Raw genomic sequence first — 21407 nt, 5'->3', positions numbered from 1 at the left:
TTTTCTGCATACAGGTCTTTTGTCTCCTTAGGTAGGTTTATTCCTAGATAGTTTATTCTTTTTGTTGCAATGGTAAATGGGAGTGTTTTCTTGATTTCACTTTCAGATTTTTCATCATTAGTATATAGGAATGCCAGAGATTTCTGTGCATTAATTTTGTATCCTGCCACTTTACCAAATTCATTGATTAGCTCTAGTAGTTTTCTGGTAGCATCTTTAGGAATCTCTATGTATAGGATCATGTCATCTGCAAACAGTGACAGCTTTACTTCTTCTTTTCCGATTTGGATTCCTTTTATTTCCTTCTCTTCTCTGATTGCTGTGGCTAAAACTTCCAAAACTAAGTTGAATAAGAGTGGTGAGAGTGGGCACCCTTGTCTTGTTCCTGATCTTAGTGGAAATGCTTTCAGTTTTTCACCATTGAGGATGATGTTTGCTGTGGGCTTGTCGTACATGGCCTTTATTATGTTGAGGAAAGTTCCCTCTATGCCTACTTTCTGCAGGGTTTTTATCATAAATGGGTGTTGAATTTTGTCAAAAGCTTTCTCTGCATCTATTGAGACGATCATATGGTTTTTCTCCTTCAATTTGTTAATATGGTTTATCACATTGATAGATTTGCGTATATTGAAGAATCCTTGCATTCCTGGATTAACCCCACTTGATCATGGAGTATGATCCTTTTAATGTGCTGTTGGATTCTGTTTGCTAGTATTTTGTTGAGGATTTTTGCATCTATGTTCACCAGTGATATTGGTCTGTAGTTTTCTTTCTTTGTGACATCCTTGTCTGGTTTTGGTATCAAGGTGATGGTGGCCTCGTAGAAGGAGTTTGGGAGTGTTCCTCCCTCTGCTATATTTTGGAAGAGTTTGAGAAGGATAGGTGTTAGCTCTTCTCTAAATGTTTGATAGAATTCGCCTGTGAAGCCATCTGGTCCTGGGCTTTTCTTTCTTGGAAGATTTTTAATCACAGTTTCAATTTCAGTGCTTGTGATTGGTCTGTTCATATTTTCTATTTCTTCCTGATTCAGTCTTGGCAGGTTGTGCATTTCTAAGAATTTGTGCATTTCTTCCAGATTGTCCATTTTATTGGCATAGAGTTGCTTGTAGTAATCTCTCATGATCTCTTTTATTTCTGCAGTGTCAGTTGTTACCTCTCCTTTTTCATTTGTAATTCTATTGATTTGAGTCTTCTCCCTTTTTTTCTTGATGAGTCTGGCTAGTGGTTTATCTATTTTGTTTATCTTCTCAAAGAACCAGCTTTTAGTTTTATTGATCTTTGCTATTGTTTCCTTCATTTCTTTTTCATTTATTTCTGATCTGATTTTTATGATTTCTTTCCTTCTGCTAGCTTTGGGGTTTTTTTGTTCTTCTTTCTCTAATTGCTTGAGGTGCAAGGTTAGGTTGTTTATTCTAGATGTTTCCTGCTTCTTAAGGTGGGCTTGTATTGCTATAAACTTCCCCTTTAGAACTGCTTTTGCTGCATCCCACAGGTTTTGGGTCGTTGTGTCTCCACTGTCATTTGTTTCTAGGTATTTTTTGATTTCCTCTTTGATTTCTTCAGTGATCACTTCATTATTAAGTGGTGTCTTGTTTAGCCTCCATGTGTTTGTATTTTTTACAGATCTTTTCCTGTAATTGATATCTAGTCTCATGGCGTTGTGGTCAGAAAAGATACTTGATACAATTTCAATTTTCTTAAATTTGCCAAGGCTTGATTTGTGACCCAAGATATGATCTATCCTGGAGAATGTTCCATGAGCACTTGAGAAAAATGTGTATTCTGTTGTTTTTGGATGGAGTGTCCTATAAATATCAATTAAGTCCATCTTGTTTAATGTATCATTTAAAGCTTGTGTTTCCTTATTTATTTTCATTTTGGATGATCTGTCCATGGGTGAAAGTGGGGTGTTTAAGTCCCCTACTATGAATGTGTTACTGTCAATTTCCCCTTTTATGGCTGTTAGTATTTGCCTTATGTATTGAGGTGCTCCTATGTTGGGTGCATAAATATTTACAATTGTTATATCTTCTTCTTGGATCGATCCCTTGATCATTATGTAGTGTCCTTCTTTGTCTCTTTTAATAGTCCTTATTTTAAAGTCTATTTTGTCTGATATGAGAATTGCTACTCCAGCTTATGATTTTAGGCAGCACCAAGAGCCTTTCATCCACACGGCTCAGAATAAAAGGGAGAAAAAGTAGAGGGAATTAGTAGAAGTATGAGGAAAGAAAGAAGGAAAGGAGGGAAGGAAGGAGGGAAGGAAGGAAGGAAGGAAGGAAGAAAGAAAGAAAGAAGCAAAGAAGGAAAGAAGGCAAGAAGGAACGAAAGGAGGGAGGGAGGGAGGGAGGAAGGAAGGAAGGAGGGAAAGAAGGAAAAACAGAAAGAAAGAAGATACAGTAAAAATAAAATAAAGTATAATAAAGTTATTGAATTAAAAAATTCTTATTTAGAAAAAAAAAAGGGATGGATAGAACCTTAGGACAAATGTTGGAAGCAAAGCTATACAGACAAAATCTTACACAGAAGCGTACACATACACCCTCACCAAAAGAGGTAAAGGGGGAAAAATCATAAAACTTGCTGTCAGAGACCACCTCCTCAATTTGGGATGATTCATTGTCTAAGGAGGGAAGGAAGGAAGGAAAGAAAGAAAGAAGGGACGAAGGTAAAGTATAATAACGTTCTTAAAATTAAAATTGATCATTAAGAAAAAACCATGGACGGATAGAACCCTAGGACAAATGGTGGAAGCAAGACTATACAGACAAGATCTCACACAGAAGCATACACATTCACATTCACAAAAAGAGGAAAGGGGAAAAAATCATAGATCTTGCTCCCAAAGTCCACCTCTTTAATTTGGGATGATTGGCTGTCTATTCATGTATTCCACAGATGCAGGGTACATCAAGTTGATTGTGGAGCTTTAATCCGCTGCTTCTGAGGCTGCTGGGAGAGATTTCCCTTTCTCTTCTTTGTTCTCACAGCTCACAGGGGCTCAGCTTTGGATTTGGCCCCGCCTCTGCGTGTAGGTCGCTGGAGGGCGTCTGTTTTTTGCTCAGACAGGACGGGGTTAAAGGAGCCGCTGATTCGGGGGTTCTGGCGTACTGAGGCCGGCAGGGAGGGAGGGGCACGGAATGCGGGGCGGGCCTGCGGCGGCAAAGTCCGGCGTGACCCTGCACCAGCCCGAGGCCCACCGTGCGCTCTCCCGGGGAAGTCGTCTCCGGATCCCGGGAACCTGGCAGTGGCGGGCTGCACAGGCTCCGCGGAAGAGGGGCATGGAGAGCGACCTGCGCTCGCACACAGGCCCCTTGGTGGCGGCAGCAGCAGCCCCAACGTCTCCCGCCCGCCTCTGGGGTCCGCGCCTCCAGCCGCGGCTTGCGCCCGTCTCTGGAGTCCGCGCCCTCAGCCGCGGCTCGCGCCCGTCTCTGGGGTCCGCGCTTTCAGCCGCGGCTTGCGCCCGTCTCTGGCGTTCCTTTAAGCAGCGTTCTTAAACCCCTCTCCTCACGCCCCAGGAAACAAAGAGGGAAGAAAAAGTCTCTTGCCTCTTCGGCAGGTGCAGACTTTTCCCCGGACTCCCTCCCGGCTAGCTGTGGTGCACTAACCCCTTCAGGCTATGTTCAAGCCGCCAACCCCAGTCCTCTCCCTGCGCTCCGTCCGAAACCGAAACCCGAGCCTCAGAGCCTCAGCTCGCAGCCCCGCCCGCCCCGGCAGGTGAGCAGACAAGCCTCTCGGGCTGGTGAGTGCCGGTCGGCACCGATCCTCTGTGCGGGAATCTCCCCGCTTTGCCCTCCGCACCCGTTGCTGTGCTCTCCTCCGCGGCTTCGAAGCTCCCCCCTCCGCCTCCCGCAGTCTCCGCCCGCGAAGGGGCTTCCTAGTGTGTGGAAACGTTTCCTCCTTCACAGCTCCCTCCCACTGGTGCAGGTGCCGTCCCTATTCTTTTGTCTCTGTTTATTCTTTTTTCTTTTGCCCTACCCAGGTACGTGGGGAGTTTCTTGCCTTTTGGGAGGTCTGAGGTCTTCTGCCAGCCTTCAGTAGGTGTTCTGTAGGAGTTGTTCCACGTGTAGATATATTTCTGGTGTATCTGTGGGGAGGAAGGTGATCTCCGCGTCTTACTCTTCCGCCATCTTCCTGCTCTCCCCTCATTCAGATTTGACGGAGAAATTAAAACCTTTACAAACAAGCAAAAGCTAAAAGAATACAGCACCAGCAAACCAGCTTTACAACAAATGCTAAAGGAACTTCTCTAGGCAGGAAATGCAAGAGAAGGAAAAGACCTACAATAATAAATCCAAAACAATTAAGAAAATGGTAACAGGAACATACATATAGATAATTACCTTAAATGTAAATGGATTAAGTGCTCCAACCAAAAGACATAGTTTGGCTGAATGGATACAAAAACAAGACCTGTATATATGCAGTCTACAAGAGACCCACTTCAGACCTAGGGACACATACAGACTTAAAGTGAGGGGATGGAAAAAGATATTCCACGCACATAGAAATCAAAAAAAGCTGGAGTAGCAGTTCTCATATCAGACAAAATAGACTTTAAAGAAAGACTATTAAAAGAGACAAAGAAGGACACTACATAATGATCAAGGGATCAATCCAAGAAGAAGATATAACAATTGTAAATATTTATGCACCCAACGTAGGAGCATCTCAATACATAAGGCAAATACTAACAGCCATAAAAGGGGAAATCGACAGTAACACAATCATAGTAGGGGACTTTAAAACACCACTTTCACCAATGAACAGATCATCCAAATGCAAATAAATAAGGAAACACAAACTTTAAATGATACATTAAACAAGATAGACTTAATTGATATTTATAGGACATTCCATCCCAAAACAACAGAATACACATTCTTCCCAAGTGCTCATGGAACATTCTCCAGGATAGATCGTATCTTGGGTCACAAATCAAGCTTTGGTAAATTTAAGACAATTGAAATTGTATCAGGTATCTTTTCTGACCACAGTGCTATGAGACAAGATATCAATTACAGGAAAAAAATCTTTAAGAACTACAGACATGTAGAGGGTAAACAACACACTACTTAATAACCAAGAGATCACTGAAGAAATCAAAGAGGAAATTAAAAATACCTAGAAACAGGGGCTTCCCTGGTGGCGTGGTGGTTGGGAGTCTGCCTGCCGATGCGGAGGACGTGGGTTTGTGCCCCGGTCCGGGAGGATCCAGCATGCCATGGAGCGGCTGGGCCCGTGGGCCATGACCGCTGGACCTGCGCATCCGGGGCCTGTGCTCCTCAGTGGGAGAGGCCACAGCGGTGAGAGGCCCATGTACCGCAAAAAAAGAAAAAAAAAAAAAACAAACCTAGAAACAAATGACATTGAAAAGACGATGACCCAAAACCTATGGGATGCAGCAAAAGCAGTTCAAGAGAGAAGTTTATAGCAATACAGTCCTACCTCAAGAAACAAGAAACATATCAAATAAACAACCTAACCTTACACAGAAAGCAATTAGAGAAAGAAGAACAAAAAAACCCCGAAGTTAGCAGAAGGAAAGAAATCATAAAGGTCAGACCAGAAATGTATGAGAGGGAAATGAAGGAAATGATAGCAAAGAGCAATAGCCTAAGAAATCTTGAGAATGAAAAACGGAGCTGGAGGAATCAGGCTCCCTGACTTTAGACTATACTACAAAACTACAGTAATCAAGACAGTATGGTACTGGCACAAAAACAGAAATATAGATCAATGGAACAGGATACAAAAACCAGAGATAAACCCATGCACATATGGTCACCTTATCTTTGATAAAGGAGGCAGGAATGTGCAGTGGAGAAAGGACTGCCTCTTCAATAAGTGGTGCTGGGAAAACTTGACAGGTACATGTAAAAGTATGAGATTAGAACACTCCCTAACACCATACACAAAAATAAGCTCAAAATGGATTAAAGACCTAAGTGTAAGGCCAGACACTATCAAACTGTTAGAGGAAAACATAGGCAGAACACTCTATGACATAAATCACAGCAAGATCCTTTTTGACCCACCTCCTAAAGAAATGGAAATAAAAACAAAAATAAACAAATGGGACCTATTGAAACTTCAAAGCTTTTGCACAGCAAAGGTAACCATAAACAAGACCAAACGACAACCCTCAGAATGGGAGAAAATATTTGCAAATGAAGCAACTGACAAAGAATTAATCTCCAAAATTTACAAGCAGCTCATGCAGCTCAATAACAAAAAAACAAACAACCAAGTCCAAAAATGGGCAGAAGACCTAAATAGACATTTCTCCAAAGAAGATGTACCGAATGCCAACAAATACATGAAAGAATGCTCAACATCATTAATCTTTAGAGAAATGCAAATCAAAACTACAGTGAGATACCATCTCACACCAGTCAGAATGGCCATCATCAAAAAATCTGCAAACAATAAATGCTGGAGAAGGTGTGGAGAAAAGGGAACCCTCTCGCACTGTTGGTGGGAATGTAAATCAATACAGCCACTGTGGACAACAGTATGGACGTTCCTTAAAAAACTACAAATAGAACTACCATACGACCCAGCAATCCCACTACTGGGCATATCCCCTGAGAAAACTATAATTCACAAAGAGTCATGTACCACAATGTTCACTGCATCTCTATTTACAATAGCCAGGACATGGAAGCAACTGAAGTGCCCATCAACAGATGAATGGATAAAGAAGATGTGGCTCATATATACAATGGAATATTACTCAGCCATAAAAAGGAACGAAACTGAGTTATGTGTAGTGAGGTGGATGGACCTAGAGACTGTCATACAGAGTGAAGTAAGTCAGAAAGAGAAAAACAAATACCGTATGCTAACAGATATATATGGAATTAAAAAAAAAAAAGAAAATGGCCATGAAGAACCTAGGGCAAGATGGGAATAAAGATGCAGGCCTACTAGAGAATGGACTTGAGGATATGGGGAGGGGGAAGGGTAAGCTGTGACAAAGTGAGATTGTGGCATGGACATATATACACTACCAAACGTAAAATAGATAGCTAGTGGGAAGCAGCTGCATAGCACAAGGATATCAGCTTGCTGCTTTGTGACCACCTAGAGTGGTGAGATAGGGAGGGTTGGAGGGAGGGAGACACAAGAGGGAAGAGATATGGGGACATATGTATATGTATAACTGATTTACTTTGTTATAAAGCAGAAACTAACACACCATTGTATAGCAGTTATACTCCAATAAAGATGTTAAAAAAATGAAAAATAATTCTAATTTCAGTGCAAGGATAGAAACAATGAATAGACAATGAATATAGAAGACTTGAGCTTTCTTATAAAGGAATGAGTAAGGGAAACAATGTATTTATCTTACTAGTGAGGGAATTGTGCAAATGTGTACTAAATTTTCTTTGTAAAACTTACAATTAGATACAGACTATAAAATACCATCAACATTCACACCAGGCTAGCATCTGGGAACAGAGACAAGTAATTATTAACAAAGTTGTATTAGCTTTCTATTGCTGTGTAACAGATTATCACAAAATTAAGTGTTTAATACAACAGCCATTATTATCTCACCGTTTCTGCATGTCAGAAGTTCAGGTACTAGTTGGCTGAATCTTCTGCTCAGATCTGAAAATCAAATCTGAAATCAAAGTGGCAGCTGGGGTTCCATTTCTCTTTTGTGTTTAGGGTTCTCTTCCAAGCTACTGTGGTTATTTGCAGAATTCTGTTCCTTGCACCTATAGGTCTGACATTCCCTTTTCTTTCTAGCTGTCAGCTAGGTACCACTCTCAGCTCCTAGAGTCATCCCTCATCACCTATCCTTGTGGTCTCTTCCATAGGCATTTTACCACATGGTTATTTCCTTTCTTTTATGCCAGTAAGAGAGTTATTCTTTTAAAAATTCACCTGATTATGTCAGCCCCACCAAGGATAATCTCCCTCAAAATCAACTAATTAGAGACCTTAATTATATGTGAAAATCCCTTTACCTTTGCCGTGTCACCTAATCATGAAAGCAGTATTTCAACAGATCCACAGATTCTGTCTACACTCCAGGGAAGGCAATAATACAAAACATATACATCAGGTGGCAGGAATCTTGGGAGCTCTATAGAGTTTTGGCTACCTCAGTCTGACCACGTGACCCCCAAAGATGCACATACTTCCCAAGTGCAAGATATCTCCATCTTTTGTCAAAATTCCTGGTTCTCATTCTATCACACTACTGGCTCAGAATCCAAAATCTTGTCATCTAGGTCTAAATCTCATTATATTTTCAACTCAAAGTCCAAAATCAAAGCTAAATATCATCAGTTCAAAATCTCATCATCAGCTAAATAATCGTACATCAGATGCAGTTGTAGTTCCTGGGTGGAATCTATTAGTGTATTAGCTCCTTGGGGCACAATTTCTCTCCATCTGTTTTCTTCCACCTGATCCCATTCATAGGCCCTTTTAAAAAATGGGAATTTGCTTCATCTTCCATCTTTTTCTCCCAGCTTTACTGAGGTAAGATTGGCAAATAAAATTGTATATATTTAAAGCATACACTATGTTGATATGATATACATGTATGTTGTGAAACGATTACCACAATCAAGTAGTACATCTGTCACCCCATATAGTTACTTGTATGTGGTGAGAACACTTCAGATCTACACTTTTAGCAAATTTCAAGTATATAATACAGTATTATTAACTGTGGTCTCCATGCTATACATTAGATCCCCAGAACTTATTTATCTTATAACTAACAGGTTTACCCTTGACCAGCATCTTCCCATTTCCACCACTCACTCCCCAGCTTCTAGGAATCACCATTCTACTCTCTATTTCTATGAGTATGACCTTATTTTTTTGTTTTCCTTCAGATTCCACGTATAAGAAAATCGAACAGTATTTCTCTCTCTGTTTGGCTTATTTCACTTAGCACCATGTCCTCCCATTTCATCTGTGTTGTCATAAATGGCAGGGTTTCCCTCTTTTTTATGGCTGAATGATATTCCATTGTGTGTATATATGGATATGGATATATAGTGATTTCAAATACTGAAAAAAACTAATAGAGGACAATTGTATAAGAAAATGGTTGGCTTTGTTTCTGGATCTATTTCCTGCCAAGGGAATATAGTTAGTTGCTCTGGACACATTTACTATACCCATTCATTGCTTCAAGGCTAACACAAGAGCACTTCTCTGAAATCTCTCCCTTTTAAAGGACACACCTGATTAGGTCAGGCCCACCCAGGATAATATCCCTTTTTATTCAATCAGAGTCACCTAATTAGGTATCTTAAATACATCGGCAAAATGTCTTTTTTCATGTAACGTGATCCTGAGAGTGATAGTCCATCATATTCACAGGTCAAGCTCCACTAAAGGATGTAATAATACATGTATGTGTATATGAGGAGACTGAAATCTTAGAGGCCATTTTAGAATTATGCTTACTACAATAGGCTATACAAAAATAAGGTCATTTATCCACAGTTATTTTAAACTTGAAGCCTGTAGGCAGGGAAAAAATGACATATTTCTTATTTTTAGGTGGTTCAAATATAATTCCAAATATCATCAATAATGATTTTTATTATTATGTAACTTAGATTAAGAGGGGGGGAGGGTGTGTTGATGGCACAATGTAGAAGTTAAAGCATCTGTACTTAGTCAAAATACATATGGATGGGAAAGACCCAAGGGGAAGCAAATAATAAAAGTCTAAACCAATAGTTGAACTTCAATATTTGAAAAAAAAAAGTTGGGCAGATGTGATAAATCTATAATAATGATTACCATAGTGTTTTAAAAGCACAGAGGATGGGAAACAATTAACTATGTGTGGGTTAATGAATGACAAGCAGGAGTTCTTAGGGAAAAGAAGGAGAAAAAAGCATTTTAGAAGGAGTTTGCTGTAAGACACAAAGCTGGGTACAGACCGTATTTAGAGAACAGTAAGGCAGAAACATGGGGCATACTGGAGGTGGCAGAATATTTGTGTATGTTGAGGTCAGATTATGAAGGATCTCTATGTCATTCTTCACAAGTTCGATATTTTCATGTAGGCAGTAGCTTTAAACATCTCTAAGCTGTTGAAACTTTTTGTTAAACTTCTGAAACTTTTTTAGATTGAGATTTCATGGAGCTTGGAATAGCTCAAAGCAAGCCTGCACTGATGTTTGGAGGCTCAGCATCCCACCTGGGAAACTTATTTTCTTACGTCAAAGCTAAGAAAAGATAAAGAGACAAAACAAAGCTTCATTGTGGAAGCACTGATTAACAAAGTTCCTATCTACTAAATATAAACATTTACTTAATAGTATAAAGACAAAAACAATGTTACTGCAGCAGGTTTTTTGTTGAAGGGGTTGCTTAGCTCCAAACAATCCCTGCCCAATTTTTTTCTGAAAACTGCACCTGATATCCCTAGGATAGACTTCCAGAGACCAAGTCTGCCTTGTATGGCCCTTTCTGTCTGGCAGAGAACATTTGATCCAGAAGTAGAAAACTGACTCAAAATAAGACAATTGGTTTGTCTTTTCCAGAATTTTAAACTTTTCACAGAGAGAGATTGAAAGTCCTTGAGCATTCTTGCAGCCTTCTAGAGCAAAAGTAGGAAGAGTGAAGCCTACAGGCCAATCCAGCCTGCTGCCTGTTTCTGTGGGATCAGCAGGCAAGGATGGTTTTTGCATTTTTTAAACGGTTGGAGAAAAAAGTCAAAAGAAGAATATTTCATGGCACGTGAAAGTTCTATGGCATTCATATTGCAGTGTATATAAATAAAGTGTTATGGCAGCACAGCCATGCTCATTCATTTCTGCACTGTGTATGGCTGCTTTCACACTGCAGTGGTAGCGTTGAGTAATATAACAAAGATGGCATGGCCCACAAAGCCTAAAATGTTTCTGTCTGGCTCTTGGTGGGGGGAAAAACAATTTGCTTACCTCTGCTCTAATCTAGAGGAGAAGACCATGAGTATGTTAAAGCTGTCGTGGTTCAATACCATTTTAAGTTTTCTTTGCCCAAGTGCTCCTTTGATGACATAAGCTATTTCAGTGTCTTCCTATTAAGGTTCCTCTTTTGTCTGAGCTAAGAGAGTCAGCTTTCTTTGCTTGACACCAAAAGAACACTAACTAATATACTTATCTAATGACTTAGTCCAAGAAATCCATTAGCTTTGCATAATTATAGAGCTGGATCGATCATTTCAAGTAAATTTACCAGTGAGTTAGTGAAAACAAGCATAGTATTCATTTAGGGGAGGGTGGGAGGAGGACAGAGGAAGGAGATATGGGCTTATATGTATACATATACATATAAAGATGTTAAAAAAATCAAACACAGTGGAAAAAATGCTTCTGTTTGTCTTAAGTGGACAGCTAAAATTGTTACTGGGATTTATATTATATGAATGGGTCATTATGAGGTCTGAAATTATTATTGCCATCGTCAGAAAATCAGTGACTTCTGTGACTCAGAATTTTTTTTTAAACATCTTTATTGGAGTATAATTGCTTTACAATGGTGTGTTAGTTTCTGCTTTATAACAAAGTGAATCAGTTATAAATATACATATGTATATGTATAACAATCAGTTGTTTCTTCAAAATTGCTTTGGCTATTCGAGGTCTTTTGTGCTTCCATACAAATTGTGAAATTTTTTGTTCTAGTTCAGTGAAAAATGCCAGTGGTAGTTTGTGAGGGATTGCATTGAATCTGTAGATTGCTTTGGGTAGTAGAGTCATTTTCACAATGTTGATTCTTCCAATCCAAGAACATGGTATATCTCCATCTGTTTGTATCATTTTTAATTTCTTTCATCAGTGTCTTATAAATTTCCGCATACAGGTCTTTTGTCTCCTCAGGTAGGTTTATGCCTAGACATTTTATTATTTTTGTTGCAATGGTAAATGGGAGTGTTTTCTTAATTTCACTTTCAGATTTTTCATCATTAGTGTATAGAAATGCAAGAGATTTCTGTGCATTAATTTTGTATCCTGCTACTTTACGAAATTCATTGATTAGCTCTAGTAGTTTTCTGGTAGCATCATTAGGATTCTCTACGTATAGTATCATGTCATCTGCAAGCAGAGATAGCTTTACTTCTGCTTTTTCGAACTGGATTCCTTTTATTTCCTTTTCTTCTCTGATTGCTGTGGCTAGAACTTGAAAAGCTATGTTGAATAAGAGTGGTGAGAGTGGGCAACCTTGTCTTGTTCCTGATCTTAGTGGAAATGCTTTCAGTTTTTCACCATTGAGGACGATGTTGGCTGTGAGTTTGTCATATATGGCCTTTATTATGTTGAGGAAAGTTCCCTCTATGCCTACTTTCTGCAGGGTTTTTATGATAAATGGGTGTTGAATTTTGTCAAAAGATTTCTCTGCATCTATTGAGATGTTCATATGGGTTTTCTCCTTCAATTTATTAATATGGTGTATCACATTGATTGATTTGCGTATATTGAAGAATACTTGCATACCTCGAATAAACCCCACTTGATAATGTTGTGTGATCATTTTGATGTGATGTTGGATTCTGTTTGCTAGTATTTTGTTGAGGATTTTTGCATCTATGTTCACCAGTGATATTGGCCTGTAGTTTTCTTTCTTTGTGACAACTTTGTCTGGTTTTTGTATCAGGGTGATGGTGGCCTCGTAGAATGTGTTTGGGAGTGTTCCTCCCTCTGCTATATTTTGGAAGAGGATATTTGAGAGGATAGGTGTTATAGGATAGGATATTTGAGAAGGATAGGTGTTAGCTCTTCTCTAAATGTTTGTTAGAATTCGCGTGTTAAGCCATCTGGTCCTGGGCTTTCGTTTGTTGGAAGATTTTTAATCACAGTTTCAATTTCAGTGTTTGTGATTCATCTGTTCATATTTTCTATTTCTTCCTGGTTCAGTCTCAGCAGGTTGTGTATTTCTAAGAATTTGTCCATTTCTTCCAGGTTGTCCAATTTACTGGCATAGAGTTGCTTGTAGTAATCTCTCATGATCTTTTGTATTTCTGCAGTGTCAGTTGTTACTTCTCATTTTTCATTTCTAATTCTATTGATTTGAGTCTTCTCCCTCTTTTACTTGATGAGTCTGGCTAATGGTTTATCAATTTTGTTTATCTTCTCAAAGAACCAGCTTTTAGTTTCATTGATCTTTGCTATTGTTTCCTTCATTTCTTTTTCATTTATTTCTGATCTGATTTTTATGATTTCTTTACTTCTGCTAACTTTGGGGTTTTTTTGTTCTTCTCTCTCTAATTGCTTTAGGTGCAAGGTTAGGTTATTTATTTGAGATGTTTCCTGTTTCTTAAGGTAGGACTGTATTGCTATAAACTTCCCTCTTAGAAATGCTTTTGCTTCATGCCATAGGTTTTGGGTCGTCATGTCTCCATTGTCATTTGTTTCTAGGTATTTTTTGCTTTCCTCTTTGATTTCTTCAGTGGTCACTTCATTATTAAGTAGTGTATTGTTTGGCCGCCATGTGTTTGTATTTTTTACAGATCTCTTCCTGTAATTGATAACTAGTCTCATAGCATAGTGGTCGGAAAAGATACTTGATACGATTTCAATTTTCTTACATTTACCAAGGCTAGATTTGTGACCCAAGATATGATCTATCCTGGAGAACGTTCCATGAGCACTTGAGAAAAATGTGTATTCTGTTGTTTTTGGATGGAATGTCCTATAAATATCATTTAAGTCTATCTTGTTTAATGTATCATTTAACGCTTGTGTTTCCTTATTTATTTTCATTTTGGATGATCTGTCCATTGGTGAAAGTGAGGTGTTAAAAGTCCCCTACTATGATTGTGTTACTGTCGATTTCCCCTTTTATGGCTGTTAGTATTTGCCTTATGTATTGAGGTGCTCCTATGTTGGGTGAGTAAATATTTACAATTGTTATATCTTCTTCTTGGATCGACCCCTTCTTTGTCTCTTTTAATAGTCTTTATTTTAAAGTCTATTTTGTCTGATATGAGAATTGCTACTCCAGCTTTCTTTTGATTTCGATTTGCATGGATTATCTTTTTCTATCCCCTCACTTTCAGTCTGTTTGTTTCCCTAGGTCTGAAGTGGGTCTCTTGTAGACAGCATATATACACATCTTGTTTTTGTATCCATTCAGCCAGTCTGTGTCTTTTGGTGGGAGCATTTAATCCACTTACATTTAAGATAATTATCGATATGTGTGTTCCTAATTCCATTTTCTTAATTGTTTTGGGTTTGTTATTGTAGGTCTTTTCCTTCTCTTGTGTTTCTTGCCTAGAGAAGTTCCTTTAGCATTTGTTGTAAAGCTGGTTTGGTGGTGCTGAACTCTCTCAGCTTTTGCTTGTCTGTAAAGTTGTTAATTTCTCCATCAAATCTGAATGAGATCCTTGCTGGGTACAGTAATCTTGGTTGTAGGTTTTTCTCCTTCATCACTTTAAATATGTCCTGCTTCTCCCTTCTGGCTTGCAGAGTTTCTGCTGAAAGATCAGCTGTTAACCTTATGGGGATTCCCTTGTGTGTTATTTGTTGTTTTTCCCTTGCTGCTGTTAATATGTTTTCTCTGTATTTAATTTTTGATAGTTTGATTAATATGTGTCTTGGCATATTTCTCCTTGGATTTATCCTGTATGGGACTCTCTTTGCTTCCTGGACTTGATTAACTATCTCCTTTACCATATTAGGGAAGTTTTCAACTATAATCTCTTCAAATATTTTCTCAGTCCCTTTTTTTTCATCTTCTTCTTCTGGGACCCCTATAATTCGAATGTTGGTGCGTTTAATGTTGTCCCAGAGGTCTCTGAGACTATCCTCAGTTCTTTTCATTCTTTATTCTGCTCTGCAGTAGTTATTTCCACTATTTTATCTTCCAGGTCACTTATCCTTTCTTCTGCCTCAGTTATTCTGCTATTGATCCCTTCTAGAATATTTTTAATTTCATTTATTGTGTTGTTCATCATTGCTTGTTTCATCTGTAGTTCTTCTAGGTACTTGTTAAATGTTTCTTGCATTTTCTCTATTCTATTTCCAAGATTTTGGATCATATTTACTATCATTATTCTGAATTCTTTTTCAGGTAGACTACCCTTTTCCTCTTCATTCGTTAGGTCTGGTGGGTTTTTGCCTTGCTCCTTCATCTGCTGTGTGTTTTTCTGTCTTCTCATTTTGCTTATCTAACTGTGTTTGGGGTCTCCTTTTTGCAGGCTGCAAGTTTGTAGTTCCTGTTGTTTTTGGTGTCTGTCCCCAGTGGCTAAGGTTGGTTCAGTGGGTTTTGTAGGTTTCCTGGTGGAGGGGACCAGTGCCTGTGTTCTGGTGAATGAGGCTGGATCTTATCTTTCTGGTGGGCAGGTCCAACTCTGGTGGTGTGTTTTGAGGTGTCTGTGACCTTATTATGATTTTAGGCAGCCTCTCTGCTAATGGGTGGGGTTGTGTTCCTGTCTTGCTAGTTGTTTGGCATAGGGTGTGCAGCACTGTAGCTTGCTGGTCGTGAGTGAAGCTGGGTGTTGGTGTTGAGTTGGAATCTCTGGGAGATTTTTGGCGTTTGATATTACGTGGAGCTGGGAGGTCTCTTGTGGACCAGTGTCCTGAAGTTGGCTCTCCCACCTCAGTGGCACAGCCCTGACGCCTGGGTGAAGCACCAAGAGCCTGTCCTCCAGAGCACTGAGAATAAAAGGGAGAAAAAATAGAAAGAAAGAAAGGAAGGAAGGAAAGAGAGAAAGAGAGAGAGAGAGAGAGAGAAAGAAAAGAAAAGAAAGATAAAATGAAATAAATTTATTAAAATAAAAAAATAATTGTTATAAAAAAAATTTTTTTAAGTAAAAATCAAAAAAAACCTGGACGGTCAGAACCCTAGGACAAATGGTGAGAGCACAGCTATACAGACAAAATCTCACACAGAAGCATACGCATACACACACAGAAAAAGAGGAAAAGGGGCAAAAATAATAAATCTTGCTCTCAAAGTCCACCTCCTCAATTTGGGATGATTCGTTGTCTGTTCAGGTATTCCACAGATGCAGGGTACATCAAGTTGATTGTGGAGATTTAATTCGCTGCTCCTGAGGCTGCTGGGAGAAATTTCCCTTTCTTTTCTTTGTTCGCACAGCCTCCGGGTTTCAGCTTTGGATTTGGCCCCGCCTCTGCGTGTAGGTCATAAGAGGGCATCTGTTCTTTGCTCAGATAGGACGGGGTTAAAGGAGCCACTGATTCTGGAGCTCTGGCTCACTCAGGCCTAGGGGAGGAAGGGGTATGGATTCTGGGCGAGCCTGCGGCGGCAGAGGCCAGCATGACGTTGCAGCAGCCTGAGGCATGCCCTTCTTTCTCCAGGGGAAAGTTTTCCTGTATCGCGGGACCGTGGCAGTGGCGGGCTGCACAGGCTCCTGGGAGGGGCAGTGTGAATAGTGACCTGTGCTTGCACACAGGCTTCTTGGTGGCGGCAGCAGCAGCCTTAGCATCTCATGCCCGTCTCTGGGGTCCGTGCTGAGAGCCGCGACTCGCGCCCATCTCTGGAGCTCCTTTAAGCGGCGCTTTGAATCCCCTCTCCTCGCGCACCAGGAAGTAAAGAGGCAAGAAAAAGTCTCTTGTCTCTTCGGCAGCTCCAGACTTTTCCCGGACTCCCTCCTGGCTAGCAGTGGCGCACTAACCCCCTTCAGGCTGTGTTCACGCAGCCAACCCCAGTCCTCCCCCTGGGATCTGACCTCCAAAGCCCAAACCTTAGCTCCCAGCCCCCGCCCACCCCGGCGGGTGAGCATACAAGCCTCTCGGGCTGGTGAGTGCTGGTCGGCACCGATCCTCTGTGCGGGAATCTCTCTGCTTTGCCCTCGCACCCCTGTTGCTGCACTCTCCTCCACGTCTCCAAACCTCCCCCGCTCCACCACCCGCAGTCTCCGCCCGCTCCTTCACAGCTCCCTCCCACTGGTGCAGGTCCTATCCCTATTCTTTTGTCTCTGTTTATTCTTTTTTCTTTTGCCCTACCCAGATACGTGGGGAGTTTCTTGCCTTTTGGGAGGTCTGAGGTCTTCTGCCAGCAATCAGTCAGTGTTCTGTAGGAGTTGTTCCACGTGTAGATGTATTCTGATGTATCTGTGGGGAGGAAGGTGATCTCCGCGTCTTACTCTTCCGCCATCTTCTTCTCAACTGTGGATCAGAATTTAAATGGAAAGCTTGTGATTCCTATAGAAATTCCATCAGGACCATACATGGAAATAGGTGTATATAATATGCAATGCTCCTCTTTAAGCTTCTGGAAAAAGGCTGCTTTTTCAGCTTTGGTTGATTTTGAGCATGAACCTTAGTGACTCTTCAGGTCACCCTACTGAAATTCTTTTCTCTTATATATTTTTGTCTCTGACTTCATTTTTCCACAACTTACTGATGGCCAATGGGCTATACTCAGCCTGTACATACCCACCCTGTTGGGCATACAGCTGCCAGATCCCAGACTCTTTTCTCTTCTTGCCTGCTTTGTGTTCTCTAAAGGAGACCACTATGCTTCTTGCTTAATCTGTTACAAGTTCAATTTCAGGGCACAAATTATTACTTAATTTTTTCACTCATTACCTTATCTCACTAAACCTACTTCTAGAGTTTTATCATTTTATTGCTTTATTTTTCCATATCAGCTTTTCTGATTTTATTTCTCAATCCACACAGCCTGAACTAGGTAATATCAACAAGATGCATCACTGGTGCATTTGCTAGCTCCCGAGATGGCCTCACTCATTCTTACGAATGCCTTTCCAATTCCCAACTGTGGGTCAAACATTCTACTTCACTTCACTTCTGCTAAAGAAAGGACACACAAAATGTGCATTTCCCAAAGGTACTAGTGGATAAAGGGTGCAAAAGGATCACTTGACCCTTCGTGGAATCCTAAAATGTTTTTAGATTAAAAAGAAAAAAGGAAGAATCACCATAAGTCTCAGAGAATATCATATCTATATTCGGATGGATTTCTCTCATTATCTCATTATTACGGTCCTGAGACCCCAAAATATAATCGGAACTCTTTTCGTGGACAGTTCAGTTGCTTAATTTAGGGTGTTACTTCCAGTTCTCCCTACCATAAGTGGACCTAGCCTTCCTGGACTATGGCAAACAGATAAAGTGATTAAAAACAACAAGTGGTCCCTTTCCAAGAATCCTTCATCCAAGATCAAGAATGCCAGTGTCAGACTGTTTCCAGTTTATGATGCTGGGTTTGTTTTTAAGAAGTGATGCTAAACAAAGTAATAGAGCAGATGTTGCTATGTGAACACAAAACTACATAATTTATTACCTGACCAGGAGAAACACTAGCTTGAAATATACACGAATTCTCACACATGATGAGTTGGATTTACATGTAGAGAAAGAACTTTAAAGTCCACCTGTTGAAATTTTTTTTTGTCTTATCCAGTGTAGGTCCACACCTAGAATCCCCCTTGGGGTGGTTTAAGGTTATTTAAGTTATATTAGGTTCTTTCTTCCTTTAGAATTTTTCTTAAGTCATTTTAATATAAAAACTAGAGTTTTCCTTCTCACTGTCTCTTGCTAGTGGCAGCTGGTATTAAGGTTTTTGTTTGGGGAGAGGCATAATTTAATTAGAATTAATTTTATACATGTCCATTCATCTAAAAATACCATGACCATTTTCAGTTCTTTTTCTTTTTTCATTTTTCAGTATTAATCTCAGGGCTTTTGTCTTATTGAATGGAGTATGAAATGTAACAGAGAGAATTGTTCAGGCCATGAATGGAGAGTCCCTGTAGGCCTCCCTCTCAACTCTTTCCCCAAAAGGACTGCACCTCTCCTCTGAGTAATTCTGACCAGAGCCTCAGAAAACATTGTTTTAAGATTTTTGGTATACCAGGAGAATCAAATTATTAACCAGACTTTCCCAGCTTTATATTAGAGCTGCCCTGGTCCTCAGGTTATGACCTTGTTTCTCACTTCACTAAGATAAACAATAGTTATGATTTCTATTTCCCAGTCATCCCTGCCCTCCCCCCCAACCATTTTTTCTATTTACTTCTCCAATTTCTATTCTATATGTAAAGAAGGTTTGCCTCTCCTTTTATCCAAAGGCAAAATTTTTATTTTGTCTTTGACTATACCAATATCATTTTCTAGCTTATCCCATTTGTTAAAATCACCCACTATTGGCTTCAAATCCAGCTTCCTACTAACTCCACTGCAACAGTCCACATAATGTAGTACATATCTAAGTCTGATCCTAGAACGTCTTATTTTTCCACCATATATGTTGCTTTTCAATTCCAAAAAACTTTTAGTCAATACATAGTACCATATATTCAATTGAATCAAAAGCATCTTTGATTGTAAGGGACACCAATATGTATGTTCCATTAAGAAGTTAAAAAAATGAATTAAATTATGATATGCCATTGATTGTTGAAGGCACATCCCAATTTTAGAGATGTTAAATTATTTAAAATGTGAATTTTAAAATTGATGAAATATGCATATGCACAGCACTGACGTATACCCAAGATACAGAAATGACTAACATGATGTCACAACTCTTGAAAAACTCATGGACCTTTACTCTGACAGGCACTCAGTGCTTGTTCACCAAATGAAGAAAATATTGAAAATTGAGAAATGGTATTTTCTCGCACAAACACAGGTAATTTCTGATTGTGTTTGCATTATGTATGTGTTTCCAAGTAATTTTTGGTCACTTGCTTGAAACTATTCAGAACAATTTTGATCTGTGTCTGTTATTTACAATAATCAAAAGCCGCATTTGTACAGCACAGTTCTCTTCAGAAAGAATGATCTGATTTTATATGTAAGCATATTGGGACATTCACTTAACCAAAAATAACTAGAAAAGTACAATAAATATGATACAAATAATTTAAAAAAGCATTCCAGTTTCATGCATAAATGTCAGTCAGGACTTTGACTCACTTTTATTTCTCAAGGATAACAGAGGGACAAATATACGTTGGAGTTCGCTGAATATAACTTTTGTAGCTGTACAACAGGTGACTTAGATTTTGGTTTAGAAAAGATGGAATTTATTACACATGCTGGAAGAAATTATCAGCATACATTGTGCCCTATGCTGACACTGACTATAGCTTCAGTTGAGGAGAAAATGTTAATGTAGATGTGATAGTTAATCTCACTTCAATTTCATGAATAAAAAAAGAACTAGAAATTCCTATTTCTTCTGCCTTTCTCCCCACCGTCATGGACATATGCACAAAAAGTAAACTATGTCTTTACATTGTTCAATAGAGTTGAAATTGGATTGGTCACAGACTGGTTTTGCTTATATTAATCCTTTTTCTGATACTGATAAGTACATGAATCCTTTTTGATTACTGCTATTTGTGACAATCCTAGGCTGAAGTAGAAAATTTACTGAGAAGTAAGGAATGGATACCCATGACTAAAGTCATGAAATCAAAGGAGGAGATTAGCAGTGGCTGAGATATCCTTTATAGAGTCACCTTTATTTTCTTGGGCCCAAAGTGAAACCAAGAAGAGTTTTGAAACTGGTTTAGAGGAAGAAATTATTATGGAATAGAATAAGCTAAACATTAGGGGGTTTTGTTATATTTGAGCAAGTCATAACTAAGAAGAGTATGGATCAATTTATTATTTAAATTTAAATATAGAGTATCTCAAACAACATTTCTTCTATACCTACTCCTCATAATGTATATACATTTCTCACTGGTATCCGTGACAGATAAGTATATTCAAGAGGGGGAATTGGTTTTTCTGTATATACAGAAAGTATATAGTTGAACAAGGTTCTGTTTTAACTCCATTGATAATAATTCATCATATATTAGCAAAAGTGAATGTCTGTCAAAAACTACTGCTATAACTGATTACCTGGAAGACTGGTTATGAATGAAATTCAAGAAGTCAGAAAAACTTATCAAATTATGACTTGAAAAACTGAAGGGCCTTTTAAAATGCATGTGGGTTTTTATTCTAACACAGAGTGTTGCATTTACTTTGACTTTTAAAATATGGAATGGCTTTTATGTAATATTATTAAAATACAAATCTATTTTAACTTTTTGGCAATACATAAAATAATGGATGTTGTTTCTGACCTTTTATGGTAAATTCTGTTTACTGCTTTTTCTTGCTACCAGTAAATTTAGGGCAGTATCTATGAGCCTCTTCCTGAGTCTCCGTAACTCAGAGAAAACACACATAATTGGCTGTCAGCTAAAAACCTATTCTCAGGGTGAAATTAAGGAGCATCAGCCAACAATCCTTAAGGAAATGTGATATATACCAACTCTTCTTTCTTTTATCAGTCAGCTGAGCGTTCTTGTAAGGGGATAACAAGTATATATAACTAACTTAAGGACTCTTATTTTCACTTAATGTAAATATTTTCACTTTCATGTGAAAGTTATCACCTTCAAGTTTCCTAAAAGGAAATGCATAAACAGAAAAATTGTG

The sequence above is a fragment of the Leucopleurus acutus genome (assembly GCF_964270905.1).
Source record: "Leucopleurus acutus genome assembly, chromosome: 7".
NCBI lineage: Eukaryota > Metazoa > Chordata > Mammalia > Artiodactyla > Delphinidae > Leucopleurus > Leucopleurus acutus.
The sequence above is the reverse complement of the archived record's forward strand: the minus strand, read 5'-3'. Positions refer to the sequence as shown.